This window comes from Epargyreus clarus, unplaced genomic scaffold (genome assembly GCF_041222505.1).
Source record: "Epargyreus clarus isolate Ecla_fem2 unplaced genomic scaffold, WU_Ecla_fem_2.2 ptg000015l, whole genome shotgun sequence".
NCBI classification, from domain to species: domain Eukaryota; kingdom Metazoa; phylum Arthropoda; class Insecta; order Lepidoptera; family Hesperiidae; genus Epargyreus; species Epargyreus clarus.
In genome coordinates, this window is record NW_027332223.1 from 1,694,669 (window position 1) to 1,711,994 (window position 17,326).

At 35.9% G+C, this 17,326-nt stretch overlaps 1 protein-coding gene across 3 annotated transcripts in view; it reads right to left on the minus strand.

Moving 5' to 3' along the window:
- Window positions 1-17,326, minus strand: part of LOC140748006 (SUN domain-containing ossification factor) — an 87,275-nt gene that overhangs the window by 28,596 nt on the left and 41,353 nt on the right. The window contains exon 1 of one of the 3 annotated variants that reach the window (XM_073080686.1): window positions 2,312-2,564. The exons of 1 other annotated variant lie outside the window; for it this stretch is intronic. The gene's annotated coding sequence lies outside the window, so the exon portion shown is untranslated. Of the gene's footprint in view, window positions 1-2,290; window positions 2,565-17,326 lie in introns of those variants that run through there. One more of the 3 variants, XM_073080685.1, reaches the window with a different exon arrangement.

Genomic DNA, 17,326 nt, shown 5'->3' on the forward strand with positions numbered 1-17,326 from the left:
CCCCTGATAAGATTAGATTCCTACCTGAGGTCAACCATAGATGCGTTGCTATCCCTGAGAAAAGTATGTCTCCTTTACCACATCCTTCATACCAGAACACGGCAGCGCTTAACATTGCTGTTATAACGCAGAAATTGTTACAGTAGCGGTGCAGTCGAACTACAACGGGTTCTATCACCGTAGTTTGATGTAATGCATGTTTTATCTTTGCGTAGTTTAAATATAAATTCCATTCAAGTTACGACGTTACGGAAAATAAAAATAGGTAGAGAACTATGAATGATCAGTGATCTCTGATCTTGAAGAAGCCATGGCGCTTGAATCTGCAGTAAAATGAATCCTTTCAAGTCTTAACAATGGTTATTTACAACTACATAACTTAATTACGTGTGCATACTTCTTTTGTAATCTAGTTATTAAGAACTTCTAGTTACACGACGTCATCGTGACTACATGATAGTTAAATATAGTTAGAACTAAACTCCAAGTCTTGATATACGAGTGCGCTGTATTTTTTCTTATATGATTCAAATAGTCGACAAGACAGTAGTTCACCTGTTCGTAAGTGGTCAACGCCGTACATGGATATATATAACCAACTTCATGTAGTACTTCAGTACCCTTACCATGACTTTTTACATTTTGACAAATATGACTGTTTTTTGTATTTGTTTACGTATTTGCCCATACAAATTATAATCAGCGCGTAATAACGCAACATTAAATTTCTAATTTGACAAAATGGCGCTTTATGTTTTGTGTCTCTTTTTTGCGAACATGTGAGGTAGACAAAATGACTTACTTATTGTTAGGTTTACTCAGTCTACTAAGCAAACAGAATAATGGATTGAGTAAACGTAACGTAAAATTGTGGGATGTTTTGAAAACCCATGGTAAGGGTACAGGCGTTGTAAGTACCTGAAACCGCCCTACATGCATTGCCACTCCCGAGTACTAAGATGGTCGCCACATAAGTATGTTAGTCGGCATCCAAACGTTTTTACCGAAACGCCAAAGACAGCTTCGCGCTAGAAATGCGTGTGGCTGCGGCACCTTGTCGATCAAACCATATAGGCTGTAGCAACTTTATTTATAACAAATCTAAAGCCGCAGTGTTATCAGTTATCTAAGATGAAATAGGTTAGTCTGTGACTATCCCAGAGGAATCCTCATCGATACTTTAATTGCATGCAAAGAGTCATTCAGAGATGTTCCAATGTACGATTGGTTAAACGGTACATTTGCCTGGTCTGAATACAATTCATGTTTATGGTCACGTTCCGAACGTGACATTTAAGGATAAAGGTATTTTCTATTCTTGGATTATTGGTTAATTCAATATTGCGTATTTTACCTGTCTGTACTAAACACCAGAACCAAATTCAATTTTAAGCTCCCTCAACTATTTGCAGCGATCACTAGGAAAGAAATAGACGTAAATAATGCAGTTAAAATTAATTCAAGATACCTGTAATACAAATTAAATAAATAATTATTTCATATTCATTCAAATGGTAAATTATTTCAATTCATATGCTTATTTAACTCCGAGTAATGAATATTATTCGTGTTATTGACACGCCACAATATTTTCGCTTCGATATCTTCCGGGGTATCTAGTACCGTGCTCATGTATCAAAAAAAGCGAATGAATTTAAACATGAGATCAGTTTTCCGCAGACGTAATACTTTACGATTAAGGTCAAACTTATTGAGAGCCAAGAGAAATGGAATTGCAATTTCTTAGCCGCCTATAACTTGAGGCAGAGACTAAAAGATGTTCTAGACCGCATTCCGAGTGGCGCGAGAGTAATGTACTCTTAATTGTACATATATTATGTTATAGATAGATATACTTGATATATTGCCTTAATCTAAAGGGAATATTACTATATTATCTTACTCGTATGTTTATGAATAATGTTAGATTTGTTGTTGCATAAAGAACATGGATAAAATCGAAAATACATTCTGCCTTTTCTTGATCACTTACGCAAAAAGATCAGAATTCTGAATCAGATAATTGTAATTTCTAATGATCATTAAATATTTGAACATTGTAAGCCGATAACGATATCATAATAATCGTCGAGAATTTTCTGATTTACAGAAATAAGCTTTCTTATTATCAAAATAAAAGTATGATCAACGAATGATACGTTGATAGCATGCGCAAAACATTTTACCTAATGAAATAGAATTTGCATAGTGTCACACTGTAGCACTCTAATTTAAATATTAATTATGTATAGGATAATTTCACATTAGTATGAAAATATTTTGGAAATACCATTTACGTGCTACAGGTTACCATAGTAAAACAGTCGTAGACGCAAGCACATGTAGAATAATTTTTGTCCACAACGTAACACGATCGGAGGCACTGGCACTATACAACTTGCTTAAATTCGACACGTTTCGATACTCGGAAAGAAAAAAAGCCGGCTCGAGTATACGATTACTTTTGCGATGCAAAATTCACGAGCGCGAGTATATTATTCTATTCGTGTGCGCTCTCCGACACACGTCCGTCTCGTACGCAGTCACGCGCCAAACTAAATTATTGCCTTTGCTCGCGAGCCCGGCGTTGGCAGTTGAGAGCGAAATTGGTTTCAGAACGTTAGAATGTCGGGCGATGCATATTGAACTTTCGTACAACAATAATATAGTTGAGCTTGTGGTGATAAAATCGATACTTTTTTCTAGCGGAGCATGCGAACAGGTTGGACACGAGAAATTCGCAGCCTAGCAGGAAGTGATAAGCCTCCGTTAAGATAAATAAACAGTGTTCTAAGTCTTCAAGGGACTGGGTCGTCAACCCGAGGCGAAATGTTGCGTTACGGTACACTGTTTTGACGAAAGTTCTGTATTCAAGAAACAAAACAACATATTAATTAAAAATATTTTCCTAAAAATAATAAAAGAATAATATATCTATTTGGAAATTAACCTCTACGAGAAATTTATCTCTTGGGTTGTAATTATAAGAGTAGGGCTAGGTCAGACAGCCCGGGCGGAAGGGAATCCATGAGGATATCTCTGCGTTAAAAAAAGACAGCTCAATAACTTTATTTCATTTTCTAAGCTAACGATCTCATGAGATATGAGATCTTATAATAAAAACTTAAGTGACAAAGATTTAGATTCCCCTCGTTTCACTAAAATTGTATTACGCAAAGCAAAACAGGTCGATTCAATACGCCGGGGCTAATTATGGCAAATGCCAAATTTTATTTGCAAACTATAAAACGACGTTTTATGGCGCGAGCCTTGCGTAAGGTTTAGATGGTTTACGTATTTTATGGATCATCGATTTTTTTTACAAGCGGATAAACCAATTTGGTCAAGTAAAGTGCAAGTTTTTCTGATGTAAACATGACTACAATTTTTTTTTTAGAATTTTCGAGATTTTCATGATACCAAAACAAAAAATCTTTGCTAAAATATTCCAACCAGAGTCCATATTGAATCAAAGACATTTAAGGATTTATTATTACTACCAATAACAGACCGCATATGGGGAGGAAAAGTTGTTATGAAATTTATATCAAACGTCAAAGTATCCGAGATATTGTTAATGTAAAGCACGATAAAAGTTTATGTATTAACATCTCGACAATTTTCCCTCCGTAACTCTATGTAATGTAATAGGAGGACCGACAAGTAATCAAAATTTTATTTTCTGGCGAAAAACAGTTATTAAACAAAGGAATCTTAAATGCAACAATATACCTAAATTACTCTATAATTTTATAACAGTGGCAAGGATAAAATATTAGAAATTAATTTTGATCACTTTTCGATCCTCCTAATATTTATTAACAGATTTCGAAAAGCAGAAGGCTCTATATACTCGCATGTACTGCATGTTTTTTTTTTTCACGTTGTATTCAATCAAGCAAGCGTCGTCATGCAATACTGAGTTATGACGTCGTGCGCGGGTCAGAGGGGCGCACCGGAGTGAGATATTACAGCTTATCAGCCGGCACGTGGGCGCTACAAATAGTGGTCTGCGGTGGGTGATCGATGTGATTGACTTCCTTCTGATACCGGATGGATTTATCCAGTTGATTTGATGCAATCTTTACGCAACATCATTACTTTCTTGTAAGATCAAGTCTGAATTTGTGAATATTAAATAATTCTCTATTTTACTTCTATATTTATAAGACTGAATATTTACACCGTATTTATGTAACTTATATTTAAATATATTTATAAAAAGAAAACTCTAAATGGACGCATTTAAAGGTTTTGAAGGTGGTTGAACCCTTTGAGGTTCGACTCCGGCGGCACCACCGCCACACCTATTTCTAACCAATAACAGCAGTGTTAGGCGCTGCTGTGTTCCGTTTTGAAGGGTATGGTAAGGGAGACAGACTTTTCCGAGGCGTTCCAGCTTAGTCCTCAGGGGTAGCGGCGCATCTGTGGCCGACCTCGTGTAGGAATATCTAATCCTATCTAGGGTTGATTACAGATGTCCATGGGCGGCAGTAGCCACTTACCATCAGGTGGACTGCATGCTCGTCTGCTACTCCTATATTATAAAAAAAAATAGTTTATCTAAATTCGGACAACTAAAACCGCGTATTTTTAATAAAAAAGTATCTTTAAAAATATTTAAGTAATCACAATAATTTTGCAATGAACAAACGACACTATATTAAATGCTTATAATGAGCTGAGCATACAGTATATGTAGGTAATTAAAAATTTAAGACAGCTGCCTTAACTAAATAATAGAATAAGTTCAATTATTGTGAATACGTAATTAAAATTTAATGACGTAACAGAAAGTATTTATACATAAGGATGCGGTAAACAAAGTCATCATCATTATTTACAATTTATTTTCAACGTTCAGCAATTAATAGTAGAACATAATCGTAAAATGTACAAACAATGAAGCGCTTTCACTTTGTGTATTAATAAACTTATTTAATTTATGCATGTACCTCAAGACATTGCGTATTTAGTAAATTTATTTTCTGCATTTGAAATAGTAAACGGGTAAGTAACTGCTATAGAAATGTGTAATTAACTACAAATAGAAGTGTAGTCTTATCTGAAATCGGTCACAGCTACAGCGCTACCAGTGAAGACTAAATAAAAATGTCTCGTGTTATTACACTCTTTATCTACATCAGAACAAAGCAAAAATAAACTCTACTATAAAAATGTACAATAACGACCCTAGAGGATTAGTTACTGCTTGGAGTTTTTACCTACTTATCATCATGATAATATGTAATCTACTGGAGTTTCCCAGATCATGGTGAGCATTGCAGTTTGCTTCCACAATACAATATTGCCAATATTTTTATCAAAAAAGATATTTTTATAATATACCTATGAGTAGCAGACGAGCATGCAGTCCACCTTACAGTAAGTGGCTACTGCCACCCACGGACATCTGTAATCAGACCCAGAAAAGATTAGATTCCTATCTGAGGTCGGCGACAGATATGCCGCTACCTTTGAGGACAGTGCTGGAACGTCTCAGAAAATTATATCTCCCTTACCACACCCTCAACCATAACACAGCATCGTTTAACACTGCTGTTATTAGGTAGAAATAGGTGTGAATAAAAACTGAATATTCGCGAATAAAATTTACTTGCTTATGTTCGACAATATGACATGTCAGACTATATTTACACAGATGTATTGTATCATTGTGTATATTATTTACAACACTGACGGCTTAACGAGACCATTGTGATATAGCAAATACAAATACATCAAACATGACGTTAATGTTAGACTTTAAAGTTAAGTTGTGGAACATTCTAGAGGCGCATCCGCGGAAGTTTCAGTTTTAATATCTGTTGGATATTACTATTGGATACTATCTGAAATGAAGTTAATTTTTTTTAATTTATCTTTCAACTAACATTTTGGTATGTAATCGCATTGTTAACTTAAGTTAAAAAATGTACATTACAATGTATTTCAATTTTTAAATAATGGAAACACGGTGGTTTTTTTGATGGTGAAAACATAAAAAAACAGCCTTCAAGTTCAAGTTCACTTACATATATTTTTTTTAGAAATAATTGTGAATCTTTTTTATTTAAATTTCTGCAAAACTGAGCACTCATTTTACTTAAGATTATACTTTCTGCATTACATATTCTACATATTCACAATAGATGATGCATATAAACCGAAGATTTCTCCAACACACATAAAATAGGAAGAATTCTGAATTTTCTCTTTAAAACTTATTCTGCTCAAGTCGGTATTTTTTGCTATTGACCTATACACAATAATATCTAACCGCGCCGCCAATCAGTGGCGTGGAACTGGCCACTGCTTGTAACGACGTCACAGCCGTGATCACACACCACGTAATCGTCAGCGACCCAACGATATATGATGTGTACGTGGGCGACTTCGCGAATCGTAAATATACGTAATATATTTAAAACTACAACTGGATGAGTATATTTAGAATACTATTTGCGTATTTTTTTTATATAATTGTTGCAGGTAATGTTACCGTCGCTTGATTTCTTCGTGTGAAGTCTAGGAACATTCACCGTGTTTGATAAGTAGAATTCCTTTGAATTTGAAAGGAGGAGTAAACATTTTAATGTTTTCAAGCAGACACATCAGAGTTTTCTCTTCTATTGCTTCTACAAATCCATTGATCCGAAATATAACTACAGATAGTAAGTATTGAGGACACTTTTATATGCACTCAACAAGACCAGCAAGATTGCCATACTTACAATGAACCATTATTTTCTGAACTTATTATAGATCTCTTGAATCTCAATCTCATGTAACTTCTAAACGTTAATCTTATAGAAGGTCTGTAAGAAGCAACGTTCCAACATTTAGAACCTTCTAGACTATTAAACTCATATTCATCTCGACAGAATTGAGCCATTATGTTAAACTAGCAACCCGATAATAGGTAATGCAACCATAGATTGCATAGATTATTAAAGATACTTCGCCGCCTTGAAATTGAATGAAGCCACAAATGGCTTATTATCGTAAGTTCTTTTTTTGAATTCTTGACAAATAAAAACATTTTTAGAGAACATTTACGAATAAATAACTAACACTGCGTATTTTACTTGAATTTACATAATAATAAAATAAATATTTCAAATATTTTAGGGATATTTTAGCACGGAGACGTGGCAAAACTTTTTTACGCAAGTATTTCAATTCTCAAAACTGGGTACATTTTCTAGTTAGGAGTGAGTAATATTTACTAATCTATGAATGCAACAAACAATGCTTAATTTACCACGCACATTGACTTCATTATCACCTGAATAATCGATTCACTAGCACTATTTCATTTGCATGTTTCATTTTCTACCTCGCAATAGGTCTAACTATTAATTATTAACCCTAAATCTTCTGTCCATTCGACAGGTTCATTCGCGAAACCCTTCGATTTACCTTTGATGGTTAACTTTATGGTTTCTGCTTAAATTTTGAACGATTTATATTATTTTTTATCATGGTGGACATAATACAAAACAACGATCCGTGTTTTTATTTTAAATTTAAAAGCAAGTACATATTACCATGAATTTTAAGGTCAATACACCTACCTAAAGTCGACTACATTATCTTATCACATGTTTTACACCACAAATTTACAAGGCAGTATTATCCGCGCCAAACTGCTAGTCCGCTCTGAAGTTGTTGCGAGCAGGTGGAGTCAAACAATTAACTATGGCGACGCGATTCACTTCTATATTCAGAGCGGACTAGCAGTTTTACGCGGACTATACTTCTATAAGACGGGAGTAGGTACGACAGTGCTACTGACAAACTCTGTACAAAGTCTACAATCCTAAAGTCGTTGATCTCATTTAAATGTGACTTTATTAATATGGAACAAGAGCGTGCTGGTTAAAACAATAGAACACGTCATACGGCTCGAACTGTCTGACCCTGAAGTACTGAAGCGTAGGCATGGAAAAACTACGTAGGTACTTACTGAACTTATGTAGGTACCTAAAAAACAAAACTTACTTCAAAAATAAACAAAGAACACAGAAGACACGTAGTGGTCTACGTATGACTCACGTTATTTCTGCCTAATAACAATAGTGTTAAGCGCTGCTATGTTCTGGTTTCTTCTAGTTCTTGAAGGGTCTGGTAATGGATACATACTTTTCCGAGGTGTTCCAGCTAAGTTCTCAGTGGCTGTGGCCAACCTCAGTGTGGGTTGATTAGAGAAGTCCATGGGCCGCAGTAGCCACTTACCATCAGGTGGACTGCATGCTCGTCTGCTACTCCTATGTTATAAAAAAACGTGAACGTATGAACTGAAGTCATACTCGTAAGCATAAGATAAAATAAAGTCCAACAAATGTCATTTGTTATTTAAAATTCTTGCTTTAAAAGATCAATCTAAGTGACATTATCTTTAGAAATGCAATTTTGACATTTTCGCTGCCAAGAAGTAAAACCTGTTTTATATAATTGAAAATTAAAATCGAGCAACTGATATTTATTGGAACAATTGGTACATGGTCAGGCAATCAATTTAAAAATTTGCCCAGTGTGATAGCATTATCCTATAGGATAATATCCCGGGGTATACCCCAGATGAGCAAAAAAATCCAGAATGCAAATGTAGACTGTGGATATAAGAGTAGATTATTGTTTAAGCAATGTCGGCCTGTCACAGCAATCGTAAGAAACTTATCCTCCTTTAATGGCCTCCAACGTATAAATATCGTTGGAGGCCACTATTTGCTATAAGCACTGAGAACTCCCTGCGATGTTACTCATCTACCGAGATCAGCAACAAGCACGGCCAAGCGCTGTAACCACATAACTACCATCCCAAACAGACGATCCAATATTTTATAATGTTCCATTCACATACAAATCAAGTCACATAAACCAGCACTGCCACAAGTGGCGCTCCGAGATCATACCGTATCAATACGGAATACTTCAGATAGTATCTTCACATATGTGCGCGTAACGCGATACGCAATACCAAAACATACGCTGATGTGTATATTAGTAGGGTTGCCAACCGTATAATAATAATGATATCTGGTACTGCATACTATATTTCGGGTTATTATGGTACTATGTATAATCGTTCCAATATATTATATCAAACGCAAAAATAAAAAAGACGCTTTCTACACTCAAAACCTACACTCAGAAGCGTTATCTAAATTAATTATTTAGATATTTGTCTAGCCAGGAATTGAACCCGGAACTCTTCGCGTCAGATCGTCAGGTAACCGCTTTGTACACTTTTGCGAATTCTCTTCTAAACAATGCATAAAAAAATATTATAAACAAAAAGATTAAACGGCAGATGTCGCTGTTTTCATTTCTGCACTATGTGTAGGAGAGTATATTAAAAAAAAAAAAAACAAATACTATAATCGAACAAAAAAACGTTGGCAAATCTAGCATGACTGAACACGAGCGTGGAGACACACATACCGAGATTGATCCCATTACGTGTTACGTCATTACTACAGGCGTAATCGCGCACTACAAGCGAATAAACGGAGTTATCGGAACTGCCCAGTGGGGTAATAGACGCTTACCCTGCAAAACATTGGAACTACGGAGAAGAGTATTGGACACAAAGTGAAATGGAACTATTACGACCACTAGGACGATGGTTACTGAAATAAAGTTGAAATTTAATACCATAGAGCGAACATTACATATTTTACTAGCTGACCTGACAAACGTTGTGTTGCCATATAAAAAAAAATGTTAAGGGTGAACAACCCTTATCACTTAGGGGTATGAAAAATAGATAGTAACCGATTCTCAGACCTACTGAATATGCATATAAAATTTGGTGAAAATCGGTAAAGCCGTTTCGGAGGAGTACGGTAACTAACACAGTGACACGAGATTTTTATATATAAGATTATTTTTAGCAATAGTTTTATTACAAAGCATAATGATTTGTTAACTAATCCATCTCTATATAAAAGAAAACGCAAGACGTTTAAAACACTATACAATAAGTACCTACTTGAACATTTACTACTGAATCAATTAACCAAGCTTCCCCATTTGTGTGGAGGGTGGGAGAGAGAGATACATAGATGATGAATAAATCACACAAACAAAGATCCCTCATTCGATTAGAGACTCAAATAAAATCATTGAATAATCCGAGCCGCAGCGATCTCCCCTGACGAGTGCCAAGTAGTTTGACTGATGTGTACAAAAGCAAAATGTCGAACGACTTCTTAGCGCCGCAAGCCCGCAACCTTTGGACGTACTCGTAGTGATATGTCGCCGAAGTTCGTCGCCCCACTGACATGCTTCCCGCTATTTAGAGACGCCATTAGGGAGGCTGGTTCGTTGGCATGGCGCTGACGAGGAGCTAGGCGGAACGCCCGGCGTCTTCCTTAATTAGACATTCAGTTTACCTTACTGATTGGCGATCGCTATCTGGGTCAAGAACTTACGTGGAACGTGTTATCACGAGGAAATCGCATACCAAATTATTTAAGGAAGTTACTCTTCTTACTATGAAACTTATTCTTATAAGTAATTACTTTATCTTCATGTATTAATCTAACCTTCTAAAAACAAACTACGTAGACACAAGTATGTTTTAACGACACGGTAAAATTGAATACAAACTTTCTAGCAATGCGTGTTTTAAAGTTTTCTTCGTAAACATCGATGAATGGAAAGTTTGAACAAAGGTCATTGTCACTACCGAAGAGGGATAGTTATTTATATCGCTTCACGGAAACAGGGACGTGCATGTGGCTCATATAAATCCTCCGTGACTCACTGCCACCAAGGATATAGGTGCATTTGCAACTGCGGATATTGGAGCGAAGTTTGCTCGTGGATCATCAAGAATTATAGTCGCAAATGGGCGTACAGGATATATTACACGCAGGAGCAATCGGTGGGCGGCAAATAGCGCCAACATTATTGCTTAGTCGGAATCACGGCCTACATGTTCCGCCCAAACTTCGTACATAAGAGGTATTGCTTTGCGTAATATCAAAGCTAGAAATGAATATTCATGACACAAAACAGAAACAGATTTCTTAAATAATTACTAATGTGACGCAACGTATACGATTATCTCGGAGAGATTTAGAGAAATGTGTGCCTTTATCTACTGTGGAAGCTAAGTGGTTAATAGGTCACGTTTTAACTCCGAGACCTCTTTCGTTAGCATTAAGCCTTTAACTAACGGGGCGGGAGTAATGGATGGTTGTTTTGCTTCGCATATGCCACGGCATGCATCATTGTAAAGACGGAAATAGACGACGGAAAGTAGAAACATTTTTCATGCGACACCGGTTCGCGTGTTGCTATTGTATCAAGTATTGCAATGTAAAGAATCCACTACTTTTTCTTGCGTGATCTCGCAGACTATTAATGTCAGATGAATGAAGTTATCATTGTGTGGAGCGTCGTGAGCGTACATTTTCATATAAGTGCGTCATTAAATTACTGTAAACAAAGCTGCTTTTGTTTGTCTGAGCGGTCCACGTGGGAATTGTTCCAAATGCATTTACTTAAACTAGGTATTTGTTATCCATGATTTCGCTTGTCATTTTCATACTTTTCCAAAGAATTTAATGATGTATTTATTTAATTTGTTATCGAATTAGTAAACCATTAGCCAGTTCTTTTTTATCTTCATAGTTTACACCTAAACTAACCAAAAATAATTCGACGCAACATCTTTTTCTAGATTCAACGCTAGACAAATCTTAAGACTTAGCTATGTCTGCCACAGATCCAGGTACATGCTAAATAGCCAAGCCATCGATATTACAACATCCACAGAAAGCGTTATTATGTCAGAGGTTCCCAAATGGATAATTCTCGTAATCGTAATTAACAATGTAACGGAGATTTGGCAAGGAGTCACTCGCGCTCTCTTTAGGGAAAGAATTATGAATTTCACTGAGGTTGTTGGCAATTCGATTTGGCTCCGCGCCCGAAACGTGTCATTATACGTTGCGCGTTGCGGATTCTATTGATTATTAGGACAATTAACAGAATGTCTCGGTGATTCATTCTGATTTTGTAATTGACAAAAGATTCCACCACCTTCAATTATTCGTTGTTATATTCCGTAAGTAAATTAAAAGGTCTCATATCACACTGTATGTCGCTTATTTACTGCAATAAAGATCATATAAAAACTATATCAATCTCATTGACAACGTCTTTTAATACTGTTTTATAAATAAATCCTAACGTTTATTCCACGTAGATACGATAACGAAATTGAGCAATATAAAAATACTAGTTAAAACGTTTATTACCACCAAATCTGAAGGTTTATTTCGTGTAGATAAGATAATAGTATCAAACAATTCTAATGAAACCGTAGACGACATTAAAAATGTCATTGAAATCATTACAACACTCGAAACAGTACTTGCGTGTACAATTCATGTAAAGCTCAAACCACTTGAGCCCAAGGCGCGAATGAAGGAAGCAATTATACGAAACAAACAGGGCTCCACTGGGCCCAACACAACAGAGTAACAATGGACAAGTGCTAATAACAGTACAGAAGCTGGTGCGGGCTTACACTGCAACCTACGTAGGCGAGACAATGCGAAAGCGATTGCGAAGCGATGTGCGATGATACGCGATATCGATGCGATGCGGCGAGTTTTTCGTACGTAAAGGCAAATTGACACTCAAGGCTGTTTTTTTAAAGTATAATACAGGACTAACAGAATAGCATGCAGTCTATTTCTAAGGGGCTACTGCCGCCCATGGACATCTGTAATCAACTTTTTGATTTGATTAGATTCCTACTTTGAACAGATTTGAACAGATTTGATTAGATTCCTACTTGAGGTCGGCCACAGATGCGCGGCTACTCCTGAGTACAAAACTGAAATGTTTCTGCTGCTGCTCTTATTCGAATCAAAGAGGGATCTACCATCTTATCAAATTAAAAGAAGTAACTTAAAAAACAAATTGAAACGCCACCGCATCAAGTACGCGCGAAAATATTAAGCCAACTGATCGCTTTTTTTCGCTTTTTGCGGACGTGCGGTTGAACACGCAGGACACTCCAAAATAGATATGGACTGTTTGTAGTTTCCGCACCGCACCGCTTTGCGTTCGCGTCAATATCGCTCACGTTGGATGTAGCCCTAACACGAAACCGGTGTTTTAGCATTGTTCCCGTTGGTGCAAACGGGGTGACAGTGGTGCCACTGACAGCCGACACGCCCGCCGCGCGCCTCGGATACCTGAGCAGGGCAACATTGTTGATTGGGGATTGGGCAATTGTAAATACTATCGGACGACTTACGTTTTCTCGGATATCATTGTGACAGCCTATTAGGTGATGTAAATTATTGTTTTTATTACATCGATAAGAGCTAATCTAGTCTATTAACTACGTTCGTTACGAGTTCAATTGTATTTTCGACTACCTTTCATCTATTTCTTCCACTTAGGACCTATTGTTTCAAAATTTGGTTTTCTATATGTAGTGTCGCGTCCGGGAGGTCGCAGTCCGATCCACAAGTAGTTTAAGAAAAATATTGTAACTGACAATTTGTAAGTTCTCTTAAAAGTACGGTACGAATTTTGTTCTTTTCAAGTTGGTTATGACTGTTAGTGGATTATTACATCAGGCAGCAAACCGATGGTTTGGAATTTCATGCAGCTCAACTAATAGGACTATAAGTAACCAGCTTAAAGGATAATGTTCAGTAATTCAAAACGTGTTATATTTAGACGTGAACAGTACAAAGGGCCGACAACGTTTGAACAATGTTCCCGTTCAGCAAGATCTCCGACCTGACACACCCATTACGTGCCAGACATACCGGAGCTAAAACAACTTCGTTCATTAGGAATTGCGCAATTGTAAATTATCTGGGACCAAGGGAATGTTCGATTCGAAAGGAATTTACAAGATTAATATAATAGATAGCTGCTTCAGCATTCCTTTGTTGAGGGTATGAGTAAGCTTGAAGATATCACAAGGGATAGTAGCTCAGTTTAAGAAACGTGTTATAAAATTTGAGACGCTTTAATAGAAAATATGCAGGAAAACTTATATCGGCAGTGTTAAGTATTGTTGTATCTAGTTTGAAGGGCGTGGTAAGGGAGACATACATTTCCGAGGCATTCCAGTTTAGTCTGGTAACGACACATCCCTGGCCAATCTCCAGTGGGAATCTAATTTTACCCGGTGTTGATTATAGATGTATAAAAAATGAAAAGAACAAAAAATCTTGTAAAACCACCAATTAAAAACGATATCAGGTACAGAAAGTACCTATCTGATATTACTTGTGCTTTTTCCAAGACAGGTACAACTTTATGACTAGTGTATGCACTTTTAAACGGCGACCACTTTCGCTTTAATAATAGCCTATTAATCATGACACAAAATAAAACTATGAAATATTGCCAGGCGATAGTCAATATCTCGCATAATCAATTTACGAGTATCTGAATCTGTTTAGGCCTGAAGCAAGATTTCTCGAGCGCAATTAAACACGTCGGTTACTACGAGCCGACTTGCTGATACTAATGAGCCAATTACTGCATCTAATAACTCTGAGTTTGCGACAACGATATTTTAAACTGTAGATATGTTACCTGCCCATTAAACAATACGAAGATGTGAGCGAACCGCGAGCGCATTGAAACACACATTTTTCATTTTACTTACATATTACTATATAGAAAAATATTCTATAGGGGACGGAGCTATTGAAACATTTTGAGAAAAAAGACAACTAGTGTTTGAAATTGCGTTTTACGTTTCATTGATACGTAAATATCGACGTAAATTTTTGCGTCTCTGTCACTTTACTTGTAGAAGGAATGCGTTGTCTCTCGTGAGTTACGTGATCATGGCGAATCAAACACGGAGAATAATCAAAATATAATAATTTCTCCTCATTTACTGTGTGATTCCATGAAGCTTGTTTATTTATTTTTTTGCATAATTTCTACATTTACGCATTGCACAAGAAGGCATTTTGAGGCTTAAAAGACTAAAATATTACGATTACCGTGTAGTGACATACGTGTCAATTACTACGCCGCGCACGAGCGACTGAAGTCGACGTACACCAATTAGTATATTTTGTATGTTTCAAGTTTTACCCGGTTGTAACATATCTTAAGTTTATATCAATCGCACCAGATAAGGAAGAACTAGAATGCCAGGATGATAATGCATGGAAGTTACTAAGTATCTCACTACTATTTGTTATCAACCGTACTTTCTCCATTCCGTGAAAGTCTAACGTTAAAATCACACCTGTCAAGTCTAATCTCATCTAGATCTGAACGAGGCAAGTTATAATTTCATGAAAAAGAATTTGGGTTGTAGAAAAATATAAAAGAAACATACATTAACAATTAGGTAGTATATTTTTGACTGGCAGATCACAAATATCACCGTTCAAATCTCATAAATAGATTATTATCTAACTACATTTCTATGTCCGTTATGCCTGTACATTTTTGTGCATATTTTTCTTTGTCAATGACAATATAGGGAATCCAAGGGAGAGGCTGTGACCGTAGAAAGCGTTTTATAATATTTATCATCAAATTCTATCAACAGTTCATCGCACTATTGCGCAAGATTGGGTGCGGTAGGAAGAAATAGTAAAGAAACTGCAAATAAAAACGAGTATAGAATTCATTTCACTGGGCGTAGACTACCTAGAACGATGGCTTAGCACGCACCACGATTAAACGCACGCGTTTAACCGCAAAAACTGTTTCACATTGCTCTCTATACAAGTGCACGCATTAGTGACTTTTTACAGTGACTGATTTAAAAAACTTTAATTGCTACATTTCGTTCGTGGCTTGTTTAAGCGCGTTTTTTGTGTCCTATAATAATAGTATGGTGGCGCATGTATTGCGTTTAACCGCCTTCGGTTTTTTATTCAGTGAGCGATACGCCACAACACAGGCTGTTCGGCAGAAATCAATAATGCTACTAAAATAAAATTAAGCTAAAAATCCACCACAGTGCGTGTTCGTATGCGTTTTTGCGTTTTCAGCTATTTTCGGTTGCGTTTAAACGCAGTGCGTGCTGAGCCTAATGGATACCAATATTACCAATGAATGAGAACGCAATGCATTCAAATCAAAGGTTAAATTGTATAATCCTCTTAGAAATATAATTTATGTGCGTAAACCAAATTAATGGACGTAACTTTCCCGGTGATAATGCAAATAGAGTTAAAGCTGCTGTTTAAATAGTTGTATGAAATCATTTCAACTCAAATTTAATACCGACCAGTCACTGTAGTCTTGAAAGTAATGTGATAATATAATAAACCCTTACATGGAGGCATATATAAAATGATTTACTTGGTTCAACACAATTAAATTAAATTTCTACTAAGAACTTTAGCCGTTTATAAAAAATCCATATTTCGTTTACTTGCAACATCATTCACAGGAATGTTGTTTACATTCTGAAGAAGATAAACACTGAATTCAGTCTCATAATCCGTTAAATTATTTCATTAAATACGCAATTGTCAATACCTTATCGCACGCAACAAATCATTTAATCCGATAGCCTCACGGTAACATACACATTAATTTCGCCGTATCAACCATTAAATCGTATGATTTGTGTGTTTTTTATTGGTTGGAATGCATTTCCAATTGATATAAAAATATACGTTTTATAGCCGGCCTTGATATTCAAATTTATCACGCTGACAATCAGTAATCAGTCAAAGCATTACAATCAACTCTTTTACATATGACGTTAGAGAACCGTCTAACTTTCATTAGTTACTTTGGATAGATTGATTATCAATAACGGGCGTAGATGGCCCTTTATAGATAATCAACTTAACAAATGTTTTACCAAAGATCAACATTTGACAGTTACTTCATACTAGAAATTTTGATTGTCAAATTTTGAACTTTGATGGGCAAAATTTGAATAGATTGATTAATAATACCGGGCGTGTAATGACAGAATTTGCTACGGTAACTATGAAGGTAACAAAAGTTTAATCAGAATAGAAACTAAATAAAAAAATATATCGTGTGTATTGCCTTACAATAAACTTAAACACAGTTATCAATCTATACTAGACGTGGGTCGGTATGAGATCTTGCAATATCATAACGCGTTATCGTTATTGGTACCAATACCATGTTATGAAACTGTTTATTTTTAATACCTAGGTATTGGTCGGTATTTGAAGTTTTAAAAAACCTGTGTTTGTTGATATTAAAATAACGCTTTATAAAAGTAAATTGTTTGGTTGTTGCAATACAACTTAAATATTATATCTAAATTTCTTTTGTTTTTTATCAAATAGGTACATATTAAGTTTATATTGTT